This window comes from Erpetoichthys calabaricus, chromosome 4 (genome assembly GCF_900747795.2).
Source record: "Erpetoichthys calabaricus chromosome 4, fErpCal1.3, whole genome shotgun sequence".
Taxonomy (NCBI): Eukaryota; Metazoa; Chordata; class Cladistia; order Polypteriformes; family Polypteridae; genus Erpetoichthys; species Erpetoichthys calabaricus.
In genome coordinates this window covers 62,134,234-62,148,238 of record NC_041397.2, presented here as the reverse complement: position 1 = coordinate 62,148,238, position 14,005 = coordinate 62,134,234, and the positions used below count along the sequence as shown (strand labels likewise).

The 14,005-nt window shown below is 36.1% G+C and overlaps 2 non-coding genes across 2 annotated transcripts; one reads left to right on the top strand and one right to left on the bottom strand.

The window, feature by feature from the left end:
- The first annotated feature begins 420 nt into the window (after positions 1-420).
- trnap-agg (transfer RNA proline (anticodon AGG)) lies at positions 421-492 on the top strand. The gene has a single exon. It is a non-coding gene; the product is annotated as a tRNA-Pro (tRNA).
- Positions 493-780: 288 nt separating this feature from the next.
- trnap-cgg (transfer RNA proline (anticodon CGG)) lies at positions 781-852 on the bottom strand. Its single transcript has one exon. It is a non-coding gene; the product is annotated as a tRNA-Pro (tRNA).
- Between the last annotated feature and the right edge of the window lie 13,153 nt (positions 853-14,005).

The following is a 14,005-nucleotide window of genomic DNA, read 5'->3' as shown; positions in this document are numbered from 1 at the left end:
TCGTATGTCAATCAAATAACCCTGGGCATTTTTGGTTCGGATCCCAAAACCCATCAAAAATGCAATCTGGAAAATACATTACGGCTATTGGTGTCTTCGTATGTCAATCAAATAACCCTGGGCATTTTTGGTTCGGATCCCAAAACCCATCAAAAATGCAATCTGGAAAATATAAAAAAAAATGAATATTTTATATTCACGACAGGTCGAAGCAGTGTAATTAAAATACACAATTTTTATCAACGCCATATTAATTTAACCTATAAGATTCTCAGAAAATAAATGCAATTAAATTAAAACCACATTGTACTATATTGTTTTTTTCTGGAATATAATGTTTGCGATTAAAATACACCAGACACACAAAATAAAAGAAACATATATATATATATATTACATATACAAGCTTGCTACAAGCTCGGCTCGTTGGTCTAGGGGTATGATTCTCGCTTAGGGTGCGAGAGGTCCCGGGTTCAAATCCCGGACGAGCCCTTCTTTTAACAATTTTGAAAATAAAAAATGTTTGAATTATTCGTTCCAAATTAAAACAAAAAAATTCTAGGTACTATTGAAAACTCAACAACATACAAAGCAACATTTCATTATTCCTTAACTGACCTAATAGGTCTCGGAGCGACACACGTTTCATAATTAGACATATCACTTAATCGTGCGAATTAACTACTATACAATTTTTTACATGCACACTAAATTTACAATAACTTTCAAGACTTTCAGAGTAATATCCACAAATGTACAAATAAAAACAAAAAATGTTTTGGGCTCGTCCGGGATTTGAACCCGGGACCTCTCGCACCCGAAGCGAGAATCATACCCCTAGACCAACGAGCCGCTATGAAAGAAATCTTCATTTCATGGCTTTTCAGTACAGTATACATTTTTATATGAATTACTTTTATTTAACAATTGACAGTTTTACATTTAACCAGCTAATCATATTTTTAATCAACTTCCTTTAACTAAAATGTGATTGCTCACGTTTTTCCATTTTGACAACCATTTATTTATTCCCCTGTCATTGGTGCGTTAATTTTTTTGTCGAGAATACCGCTAAAATCGATTTTAGAAATGTTCGCGCACCTCGTTATGTTGGAGCATTAAGAATGAAGACCTGCAAAACGAAAACGAGGCGGGAAGAATAATCATGGACCCTACCGGCTTTTTTTCTTTACTTTTCGAATTAATGAACGTTTGAACTGGATACCAGACGCTAACCGTTTTCCCAATTGCTTAAAAAATTCTAACAATTCATGGCCTGTTTAACGTACGATAGGAATATATCTATTATAAAACTACTAATGCAAATCACAAACAACAAGTATACACCAATCGCAGTAAAACAATTTATAAAAAATGCAACAGTTTGCGATTAACCACACGTGCTACGGAATATTTTAAAATGGCTAACTTTTAAAAGGATGTGCAGCTTTTATATTTAAAATTAAATTTGGTTAAAGAACAGATTTCCTTTCATCCCCTTATTTAAACCCATGGCCCCAGTTCATGGAGCTTTCAAACTTTCCACTTCAAGCACTCCAATAGCGATAACCTGAAGACAAGACACCCTGACACCCCACACAGTCAGCGACCGGAGACACTTTGAGGCCCGTAAAATGACGCTGCAGTTTGATGCGTCTCGTTTTTTCCTCCATTGATAGATAGATAGATAGATAGATAGATAGATAGATAGATAGATACTTTATTAATCCCAATGGGAAATTCACAAAAAAAAACCCGATCCTTTATTTGTAGATGGGTATATTGCGCAACCCCTTTGCATTTATTTCTTGCAAACCCACCACCAAAAAACTGGATGGCTTTAACTCTAAATTGCGCTGCGCTCTGAAATGTTTTTCCTTTGGCAATAAGTTCTAGTTAAGAATCTATCTATATACTGTAATACTGTAATGTCTTAATTTTCTACAATTTTCAACGCCAAAGTGGCGTGTAACGTGTCACTGGTATATGGGCCAATCAAGCCTTTCTGATGATTAAGACGCTTTTTAGAGTTCTGTACCAACCAGACAATTCCCAAGCCCAGCAAGCATATCTACTGTACATTGCAACATTGTGTAAAAGATAAATAAAGCAGAAAACTTAAAACCTCCCAAACCCCAGTTCATTATTCAATCCAATGTTTTCCGTAGCGGGGTCCGCATGAAATTCCAACAGATAGTTGAAGCAACGCTTGACCACATGCCATAGCCAAAGATGGAGCCGATACCTTTTCAACAAGACCCTTCAGAACACCCAGACTTTTGTGAGTGACCCCGTTGTCGGTATCAGCCCCATCCTTTTGTCACAAGAATGCCACAAACTATATTCCCCACACTGATTTTTCAATAAAAGTACTTTCAAATTTATGCATAAAACGTTGACCTTTTATATTCTCATATTATTATTTGGAATTTGAAATTAGTTTGCAGTGTAAAACTACTAGAATAAATGTAGAATTTTAAGTAATTTTAAAAGTAACAACATAAAATAAACATTGACAGCTCACAGACTTTAATCTCCAATAAGATCCCTGTGGAAAGGGGAGTTGTGCCTTTACTACCATATAGCATACCATATATGCCTTCGACTTAATAAATAGGCCTACTCATTTTGATTAATTACTACTTTTTCTGCCATTTAAGTATTTAGAATGAAGATCTTGAATAGGAGAACAATGCTTTTAATTTGATAGATACAACAGAAAGTACATTTTATATTCTACTACAGTGTCACAAAAATTGATGGCATATACTATTGTTAGAAGCCTCTGTGCTCAGGTTAAATGTTGTTTTAAGTCTCAAGGATAACATTTTTTTTAAAGTGGAGGTTGGACATTTGTGAACCTGTAGTACTCAGTAATGCAAACGTATATTCTTTGATAAATGATCTGGCTTTTACTATGTTGTCACATTTTAGTTTTTACACCAATGAACATTACTTAGGCTTTGAAAACAACTTTTTTTGTTTGCCGGTTCATTTTTAACAATGAAATATGCTGTTTCAGTAGGACCTCTAAACATATGTCTTTTCAATTACGCACATCCATTAACATATTGCTGTTATGATTGTGTTTTTATTTTTAATCATATTTACTTATGGTTTGGCACCATGCAGAATATAATTCTATTATTATTTTTTACTTCTGAATTGGTTTTTGACTTAGTTAAAATATTTTCTTATATATTTCTATTATTACATGCTGCCATTTTGATTTTGAATGATGCAGACATCCTCTGAATTTATTTTTTGTGATTGCCACCTTAGTTGTAACCATGACAGAACAAGATGTATGGAATATTTGAATCTACATTGTCTAAGACTTAGAATCTTGGAATTTAATAATCTGCTATAAATGTTTCTAGAGTTTAAGGTTTAGATGGCTGTTTTTGCCTATCCAGTCTTCAAAAAAATGCTTCACTACAAAAAGTAGGCCACATTGCTTCAGTGAGATCTACGTTGTAGACACAAAATTAACCTGGCCCTAAACTCAAGAAGCATGCCTTATATATTTCTTGAATGTATTAAATCAAGTTTAATTACAATTACAAAAAGCAAACAATAAGAAAATTGTTAAAAATGCTCATGAAAGTGTTTTAGAATATCAGGAACAAAAATACGCAAAGCAAAAAATATATAACAAGCTTATTATTATATAGGGCAGTCCGACAGCTGCAGAGGACTCCATCCCCCTAAAAAGGACAATGAACAGACCTAAAAAATAAACAATCAACATAATATAATAAAACAATATTTAATCTACTTTCTATATATAAAATCCTAAGCCTAAAAGTGCAACGATTTTGTGCAACAATTTTATGTAATGTTTTTATGTGACTTTTTGTGTCACGCTTTAAATCGGGCTTATTTTAAAACCTACATATATATGTTTTGTATCATTCTTTTCAGAATTTATCGAACTTTAATGTGATGTTGTTAGATTTTCAGATTCTTATTCGGTTTTTAAATTATAAACTAAAAAATATCAAGAACTCACGTCCTGCGAGACGAGACTTTGTGCCAGCAGATTTAACCACACCCGGGGCCGGAAATAATAGACAAAGAGTAGATGACAAAGACAGCTGCTGTACAGGCTTTTAAATGTTAGAAGCACAGCGCAAGATGCAGATTATGCGGCACAGCAGCAGCAGCAAGTCAGTAGCTGATTGAGCAAAGAGGAGGTAAAAAAAAAAAACAACTATTTGTTTCCTATTGTATCACCGTTTAAGAGGGGGTTTTGGAGGGGCGACCGTGTCTCCTTGGGGTGCATTCAGCGGCAGAGACGCAAAGTGGCTGGTGCGTAGCACACCCTGGGGGGGTTGGCAAGTGAAGCAACCAGGGGCGAACCCCCTAGTAACACATAATAAAATACAAACAGAATGAAAACACAGTTTACTAAATAATACTTTAAAGAAAAAGAAAAGAGTACATAAAAAGAAAAGACATTTCGATATCTCATAAAACTTCTTGGCTGAACCATTCAATGTAGTGTTTTTAGAGAGAGATGCTATGTGCTTCAAAGCATTCCGAGTTGAGCCACACAAATGTCTGGTCAATGTGGAAGCTCTGAACTAAATCAATTTTATTTTAGTATGAACATATGAAATTGCTAATTTTATCTCCATTGTAGACTAACCACTGGTAAAGAGTGTCACAATAACCAGACATAAGAGTCGTGAAAAGGTTTGGGGCAGCCACCCGTATAATTTGGTTTCCTGGCTGCAATTTTGCTTTCAACAGATATAGCACTGATGTGCACAAAGCCGAGTCCAAAACAGAACTGAGGGAACAGGGAAAAGGTGGAGACTTTTAAAGGGGAAGACAGGAAGTGAAGTCAAAGGGGTCGGGCTCATGAAGGTCTTCCGTCATTGGTGCGAGCCTGGACGTGACATCACAGGGGCCAGAGCTGGCAAGATCTCCTTCCATTGGCTCGGTCCCGGAAGTGACGTCAAGAGGACCAGGTGGGAACTCCCGTGAATGGTCTGCAGGCAAGGGAGAAAAAGAGTCAGTGCACTCTGCCATATCCTGGTATGTCTCGGAACTGCCCTTACTCAAGCCCTTTAGCTGCCTCCCATGCGCACGTGTGTGACAAGAGATAGCCACTTTATTTAAAACTGTAAAGAGATAGCCACTTTATTTAAAACTGTAAAGAGATAGTCACTTTATTTAAAACTCTCTTTGATTTTTATTTGCTACAGCTATAGCTGGCACTGCTTGTATTTTCCTTCCACATCATAAAGCCATGCAAGTTAGATTATCTGATGACTCTAAATGTAACTGTCTCAAACTTGGTGCAGGAAACTGCTTCCAGGCCCAATGTACTAGAATGGGTGGCTGGACAGACAACTAGAACCATGTACATTACAAGTAATGAATAAATGCAAAATCTCTCTTTTCAGGCTACTAATGACACTGGATTAAAAACCAATTCATCTTGTCATCATTTTAACTTCCTCATTCAAATGCATGCCATTACAAGTTAAAAGGATTATAATTTACAGCTGAATGGCTCACTTTTAAAGCATGCCTGAATCATTTATTTTTCTATCTGAACTTATTCCATAGTGGGTAAAACTGTACTAATGAAAGTATTTTTGGTCTTGAAAGAGAAGCTGAACTTTCCTGCTTTATTAATTTAAACCTAGTGGGATATTCGAGTAATAAGTGAGATTCCAGTAATTCTGCACTAAAATCCAAGCCCTGGCTTATATAGGAGATATAAATGTGAACAGCAAAGGTATTTAAATATTGCTGCTTTTGCAAACATAATTAAAACACATCAATACAGCTGATAGAAGTTGCTGCTATAAAGCAAAATTTTTAACAAGAGCATATTGGCATAGGTAGAAGCTAATAAAGGAACATTACATACATGTTTGAAAACATTTCTCCATGTAGAGAACAGTACATTCAAGACAGAAGAAAATAATAAATATGTTTAGCTATACTGTATTGCCACTGAAACTTTCATTAAGTACTGAATTCAGCAGCTAAAAAGGACATTATGACAATTCTATTTAAAGCAATGAATTCACAAGCTGAATTTGAAAAAAATGTAGCATTCTTTTGTTCTCTTGGGTGTCACAATATCATTTGTATGGAAAACTATACGAAGCTTTAAAATATGATAATAATCCTAAAATAGTTGGGGATTGCTAACATACTCTTTATTTACTATTAAATGTCCCTTTATGGAACATTCAAACCCCCCCCCCCTGCCTTTTTGCTTGATATTCCGCTCCACAGACCTCTTACAAAATGCTAGTAAACACAATTTGAAATTTGCATAGAGGATGGCTTGACTACAATATGTCATCAACAAGCCTGTTTTCCTCACACAATATAATTTTATAAATTAATGGTCTGCCCCTTGTGGAGGTATGCACAGTAAATGCTAGCTCAGTGCAGCTTCTCATACTCATAGTAGACTAGAAAAGGACTTGACTAACAATAAATCTGAAAGATCTCTGTTTCTGAAAAGAAGATCTACATGTAATACTCAGGGACATGTCTAGGAAATCACACTCTGCATACAAAGCAGCTTCAACAGTCTTTTCTTTAAGTGTTTGCTAGATATCAATTTCACATACTTTGGTTGCCAACTTCGATATCAACATTATAACAATTCTATTTAAAGCAATCAATTCATAAGCTTTATTTCAAATTACAGTTAGGTCCATAAATATTTGGACAGAGACAACATGCTTTAGTTGCCTCACATTTTTATGTAATCGTTTTGTTCACCCCACTGAATTAAAGCTGAAAGTCTGCACTTCAACTGCATCTGAGTTGTTTCATTTAAAATTCATTGTGGTAATGTACAGAACCAAAACTAGAAAAAAGTTGTCTCTGTCCAAATATTTATGGACCTAACTGTAAATGTAACCTGTAAATGTAAATGTAAATTGGCAAACTCTTTCATATTAAAGATGCTAATCAATCTAAAATTGACATCTTTACAATAAAACTAGAGAATGTGAAAACTCTACAGAGGTGGGGATGACAACAGGTCCCTGCAAAAATAAGGTAGCATCAGTAGAATAATTTGGTCATCTACATTTAATTGTGCTACATAAATATACAGGGCTATTCAAAATGAAAAAGCAGATTTCAAAAATTTATTTCAAACAAACTGTATAAGACAGAAACACATTCCGCACATCACTGGATAGAGGAAAGTTCAAAGTTTGCTCCTATGGTCCTGGAGGTTGCATTCACTCAACATGACTACCATGTGCAGAGCGACAAACATCAAAACGGTAGACCATTTCTTGCCACACACGAGTCAACTGGTCCCTAGTTACAGAATTCACAGCTTCCTCAATTTGATGTCGCAAAACTTGAAGATTAGCGGGCATAGGTTGAACACTCTTTTTTTAATATAACCCCATCGATAAAAAAGGGTGTGGATAAGGTCTGGAGACCTGGGAGGCCATAGACGATGAGCAAGATCTTGTTGTCCACCTCTTCCAATCCAATGGACTCATACTTCGCAAACTGCAGCACACAGAATGATTTTTCTTGTGGTGTTGTCGCCATTTTACTATAAACGAGAAACAGCGCTCGGTGGCATTCACTGGTACTTCTAGGCAGGCTTTTAAACTTGGAACTTTCCTCTATCCAGTGAAGTGCGGAATGTGTTTCTGTCTTAAACAGTTTGTTTGAAATACATTTTTGAAATCTGCTCTTACATTTTGAATAGCCCTGTATATAAAGGCAATCATGATGACCCACCACATACTCTAAAGACTTTAGCCAGCCCAAACTAACCTTTCTTTGTGTTTATGTGCAAGTCTGATTATTTATGGAAAGTCAGTACAGCCTCTAAGTGGTGCAAGTGCTCTTCCCAGGTGCTGGAAAAGAGACAATAATGTCATCCAGACAGACAGCACTCTTGTCTCCATGCGACTCTACCAGTCTCTCTACCAGATGCTGGAACGATACCAGTGCACCAGGGGGCCCAAAGTTACACGGTATTGTCAATGTATTCCGTGGGAGGTAAACATGGTCTTTTTCCCTGGAGTCAAGGGAATCTGGCAATATCTCTTAGTCATATGACCTGGCATGTTTTGGTCCCAGAATGGTGGGGCTATATCATAGACTGGTACTCTCTTTCATACCCCAAGGCCTAACTTTTTTTTTTTTACTTCTTTGACTGCTTAGGGAGATGATAAGGTAATTCCTGCCTTATCATTAGAAATATAACAATATCATTAGAAATCAACAGAGTAAGGTCAGGATTAATGGCTACATTATCTTCTTCTATATTTAATATCTGTTGAATAGTCTGTCAGCATGAGGATGTACAGTATTTATGCTCCTGTACGATGGGCTCATGAGGTCCTACAATATATGCACCTAGCCTGTCAGAGAGTACGTAAATCAACAAATAATTTTTAATTTTACATACTCTGCACTGTTACAGGAGGGTTCTGCAGTCACTGCTTTTTCACAATGCTGTTGTCTATGAAAATAATGGCAGTCAGGACAATCGCCTATACTGTATGTCTAAGTCTGTATGAGAAAGAACAACATCTTTCTCTGTAAGATCTGATATTCATATTTATGGTGTAGCAGTTAAGGCTTTTGTCCACCTCTTGAACCCTCAGGTACCACTCCAAACACCAGGTGAATGTACAAGACTTCTTTATTTTCTTATAAAACAGTGCACCAATCACCCTCCACTCCACACTACTCATATAAATCAACTCTCTCACAATAATACTCTTTCCTCCTCGCCCAGACACTTAGCCACCCTACCTCCCAGCTCAGCTCAGTGTACTGGGCTTTCCCAGAGTCTTTTATACACCCTGACCCGGAGGTGTTCCTGCCCAACAGTCCACAAGTCCTTATTCCTTCCGGGTCAGGGTAAACAGTCCTTATCTTCAACCTGGAAGCACGTCATCTCTCCTGCTCACGTGACCAGGATGTACTTCCAGGTTATAGGGCACACATAAGTCCACGGGCTTCCCGACAGCGACTCCCAGTGGTCCCCAAGGTATCCAGCTACATGTATGTGTATACAAACTACATAATCCATGAGGCCCTGCTGGAACTCGGGGCACGTCCATGCTGTTGGGAGAGCTCCTCCTGGCGGCCTGGGGGTGAGGGCCAGAATAGGAAGCCGGCGATCCACCACAATGGCATTTTGCAGGTGGTGTAGAGTATTAGCCTTCCTGCTGAGAAAAGGATGGAATAGAAGTGATTCCAGTCCTCTCCCATTTGGTTTTCCTCCATTCAATAATGGGAAACAGAGACTGAAAGAATAACTGTTCAACTCCATTCCTACTAACCCAGTTAACTCTTAAAATAAGAGATTCACTATGTATTTTTGTTGATAAAAATGAAAATGAATAAATACAAACATTCTATTTTTTCTTTAAAACAAAAGCTAACATTCAGGTTAAGAAAAAATGCACTTGAATAATTTTAATATTTCTGTACACATAGTTTGATTACCGAAGGAGTGAATTTTATTGTGCTAAAGTTAATTTTAGGTTGGTTTAAGGTGATCTCCACTAGACTACTTCCAGAATTTGTATCAGCGGAACCTCTAACAGTAGCTTTATGATTGTTACATATTCTTTTGTTAATCTGTCTTTATCTCTTTACTTCTATAAAACTACTGCAAACTCTTCTGTAAACTGCATATGGATGAATTGCTTGTTTTTTAAAACCTTCAAAAGTTATGTTTGTGACATTCTTAAGGGCCCTGGACTCAAAATGAATGCCGGCTGGAGAAACTACTCGCTATCCTAAAGCAAAAGAAAAATTCACCTTTCTGCTTTTGTCAAGATTCACCAGACATATAGGTCTAGCTAAATACAGCTTATCAACATTCTCAGAAATTAGAGTAGGATTGCACCAGAAAAGGAGATTTAAACAAAAAATTTTTTCCACACTAAAAAAAAAATTAAAAAAGAAGGTTGCAACAAAGGAAGTTTTGGCTGTTGAGCCTTCATTATATACTATTGGTTTAGTGTTTCTCATACTGATTTGTTACCAGAAGCAAAGGGCAAGTATGAGTAGGAAAGATACTGCCATTTTAAACCAACATGATCCGTATTAATGGTAAACTCCTTTTTTAGGTGTGCACAATTTGCTCTTTGTCTTATGGCAAGTACTTTCCTAACTACCACATGCACACCTTTATTTTTCTCTTTGCTATTACTATGCATGTTCCAAGCATTTTATTTCTCCTTATAACCTTTAGTAATATGGTGTTTAAACTGGTTGTTGTGCCTGTTCCTTTAGAGAGAGAACATGGAAAGTGCTGCTGGTTTTCAATGCATCTTTTTTCATTTACAGTCAAGCAAAATTAGAGGAGTTTAACAGGACTCAGTACTTGACTCATACTTGACCTGAAACCTTCCTTTTTCCATATCTGAATTAAACTTTTTCTTTCCCATCACACCACTGAGGCACTTACACATGTTTTTGTCATTTATCATCTTGATTATTACAATGCTCTACTTTTTGGTGTTTGGAAGAAAGTACTAAACAGATTATAGCACGATTAAATCTCTGCAGATACAATTTTAACTGGAACAAAATTTTGTTCATGCACTTACACTTATTGTCTGTTAAATGCAGTATATCGTATGAGATATAATTCACAACAGTGGTCCCCTCTATATCTGATACATTATGACACACCACACTGCAATTTGGGCTCTTCTAATGATGAATTATTTATTGATCATCAGGCCAAACAAAAAGTCACAGACATTCATGTGTTAATTGCAACTTATTGTAATTTGATTGTTTTATCTTATCTATGTACTTGAGTGTCAGGAAAGGTGTTTATAAATAAAAATATTAATATGATTATAATTATTATTATTGAAGAATTACAATTTCCTTATATCTCACATATATCCTGCTATCATACATTCAGCATAACTTAACATTCACACAAGAAGTATGACATGAACGTGTAGACTAAATATTTCAAAAAAAGACCTCCTTACATTTAGATTACACTGCCTCCCCTTACAAAAAATGAGAGGTAAAAACAGCACTCAGAAGTAACAAAACCGTATACTACCAAAACATAATAATTTACAACCAGCATAAAAATATAGCTGCTACATAAACACTAATTTAAACTATCCATAGTAGGTATTCATCTCAGTTAAAGGAACAATAGAAGACTTGTGAATTCATCATGACTCATCAGTCTTACTGAGAGTTTGGAGCACATTTTAACTGAGTCATCTGGGGAAGGTTTGGAATAAAAAAACATGTTTGTTTGGAAAAGAGACAAGTTTGTTTTCAATGCATCCATAAATATGCAATTAATAATAGCACTACTCCCTCGTAAAATGAAGCTTCAGTGTGTAAGGAATATACAGAAAGCAACAATATAAGGGTAATTAGTTTGACTCAGAACATACAAGTCACAACTGGCAGATACACATTATTAACATGGCCTATCAAATTTTTTAATAGTTGCAAATTATACTGCTGAATACACCCAAAAACTGAAACTCCATTATATGTTGCCTTTTTTTCTCAATACACAAAAATGGATAAACCAAAATAAATCAACTTCAAGGAATTAAGGGATGTTTACTATGACTACATGATAACCAGAAAACGATTCACAAAAAATGTGTTTAGTGATAAAAGGAAGCATCATAGATTTTCTAATTTAATAGATTTTACTCTTATGTCATGAAACACAACTACACAGAGCAAACTAACCACAAAAATGGGAAATCTTGAATTTAATTCACTCACAATTCTACCTTAATGTCCAATGACTTAAAATGCTTTTGCAGCCTTGCAATGTGTCCCCAAGAGAGAATTAAACTTTACAGAAGCTTGAGGAAAATCATTATATATATATATATATATATATATATATATATATATATATATATATATATATATATATATATATATTGTGATAAAAACACAGACCAGACATTATAAAAAGGTTTGGGACAGCCACCCGTATAATATCCCTGGCTGCAAAAGGTTTTTAAAGTTGACAGCGATGTTCGCAATACTGAGTCCAAAACAGAACTGATTTCTTGGTGGTAAGATGCCAGCTTTAAAGGCCCATATAGGAAGTGACATCATTGTCTGGGCCTGACCTGGAAGTGTTGTCATCGAGGGGGACAGACCCGGAAGTGACATCATCGCGGGGGCCCCAAAAATGGTGTCATCGAGGGAGCCGCAACCTGGCAGGATTTCTCATGAACGGTCTGCAGGGAACTGAGAAACACAGTTAGTGCACCCCGCCGCCCCCTGGTCGGATGTGGTATTACCATTACTTAAGCCCTTCAGCTGCCTCCTACTCGCACGTGTGTGACAGTATATATGCTATAATGGAGGGGCTGGCATTCTTACTGGGATGGAGGACATAATGAAAGGACAATATGAATGGAGGAGCAACCCAGTGCTCAGGATGAAAGAGTAATGATATAATGGATGGATGGCGGGAGCCGAATGAACAGTGGGTATCAAAAACAGTTCATCCCCCAGTATGAGAAGTAGTAGTGCTCCTCAGGACCAGTCCCAGTTTGGACACCTGCTGGTTTGAATGGGACTTGTAGTTCAGAAGGACAGTCATGTCAGGGTCCTTGGTTGCTGGCAGAGGGAACTGCTGGGATAGGATCTCTCTGTTTTAAGGAACTTCTACATAACCCAGAATTGCTTCTATAATGCAATGCCATTGCACTAGAAGTATTCCCTGGTCAATTATAAAAGGAGCCATCTCACCTCACTCAAGGAGTCTGAGTTAGGAGAAAGCAGATTATGCTCTTTGAGGAGGAGCGGAAGGAGATGGAAAGTATTTATTGTATTTTATTGTGCCGTGCTGGACTGAGAAAAGCCTGTTAAGGTACTGTTATAAAATAAAAATAAATTTATTTAAACCTAATATCGTGTATTTGGGTCACTATATACAGTGTATAATATACAAATAATATAACATACAACAATCCCCCAGGCACATATAAGAACTTCTGGCTTGGATACAGAGGAGCTGCTGCTGTCAATAACAGACTTGTATGTAACAGAAAGATGGTCAGACCTGTCCTGATGTACATTTGAAGGCAATAACATTTGAATACAGCAGGTTCAGCTTGTTGAAGATGAAATTAATAATTGGTTTAGTAATGTGGACTTAATATTATACCATAAAAAGTTAATCCTACATTAGCAAAAATTTAGAACTTACTCAAGAGAAAGATTATTTCAAGTGGTATTATAATATTCTGAACAGGTGTTTCCTGTTTTAAGCTAAAGTGTTCAAGACACACTAATTGTTACAAACATCTTTTATTTCAAAGAAAACTATTCTCATAACAGAAGCTAATAATAGTATTTTTTAAATATACCATGATATATTTATTTAACCATTAATTTTCATTTGATATAATGCCTTTTGTCAGGGAATCCTGTCACTGGTTACAAGCAGAATGTAGCTTATACATTAGTAGATTCTGAGAAATGGCAAATTTTTGTGATACCCTTAGGCTTATTCAGTGAATCAAGGAAGGTTAATACTACTAGATATAGATTTCAGCTTTTTGAACAAAGAATATTTGAATTGGAAGCATCAAACAAACACCTCTGATTTTCACAAAGACAATGGAAATCACAAACTGCAAATGCCCTCATATAAAATAAAGTTCTATCTAGCTATATGCATATCCATTAACATTTTTTCTGTCCACAGAATTTATTTTGTGCATATTTAAATGAAATTAACTGAAGACCTTCAACTCCTAGGCACATTTTCTGAATGTTAATATACAACTAAAGAAACCTGGTTATAAAATGTAGCAGTGGACTTGGTAATTTGATCTTCTAGCAGATTGTCCTAGACCAAATCCTTAAGTTCAGAGGCAAATTTGCTATGTGTTGGTTTCAGTTCATTACAACAGAATTTATATTCAATCAGCAATTATCTCATTATAATTTTGTGACAAATACATGAGGCATTTAGCCACTCGTCTCTGCTCAAGATGTCCCCTAT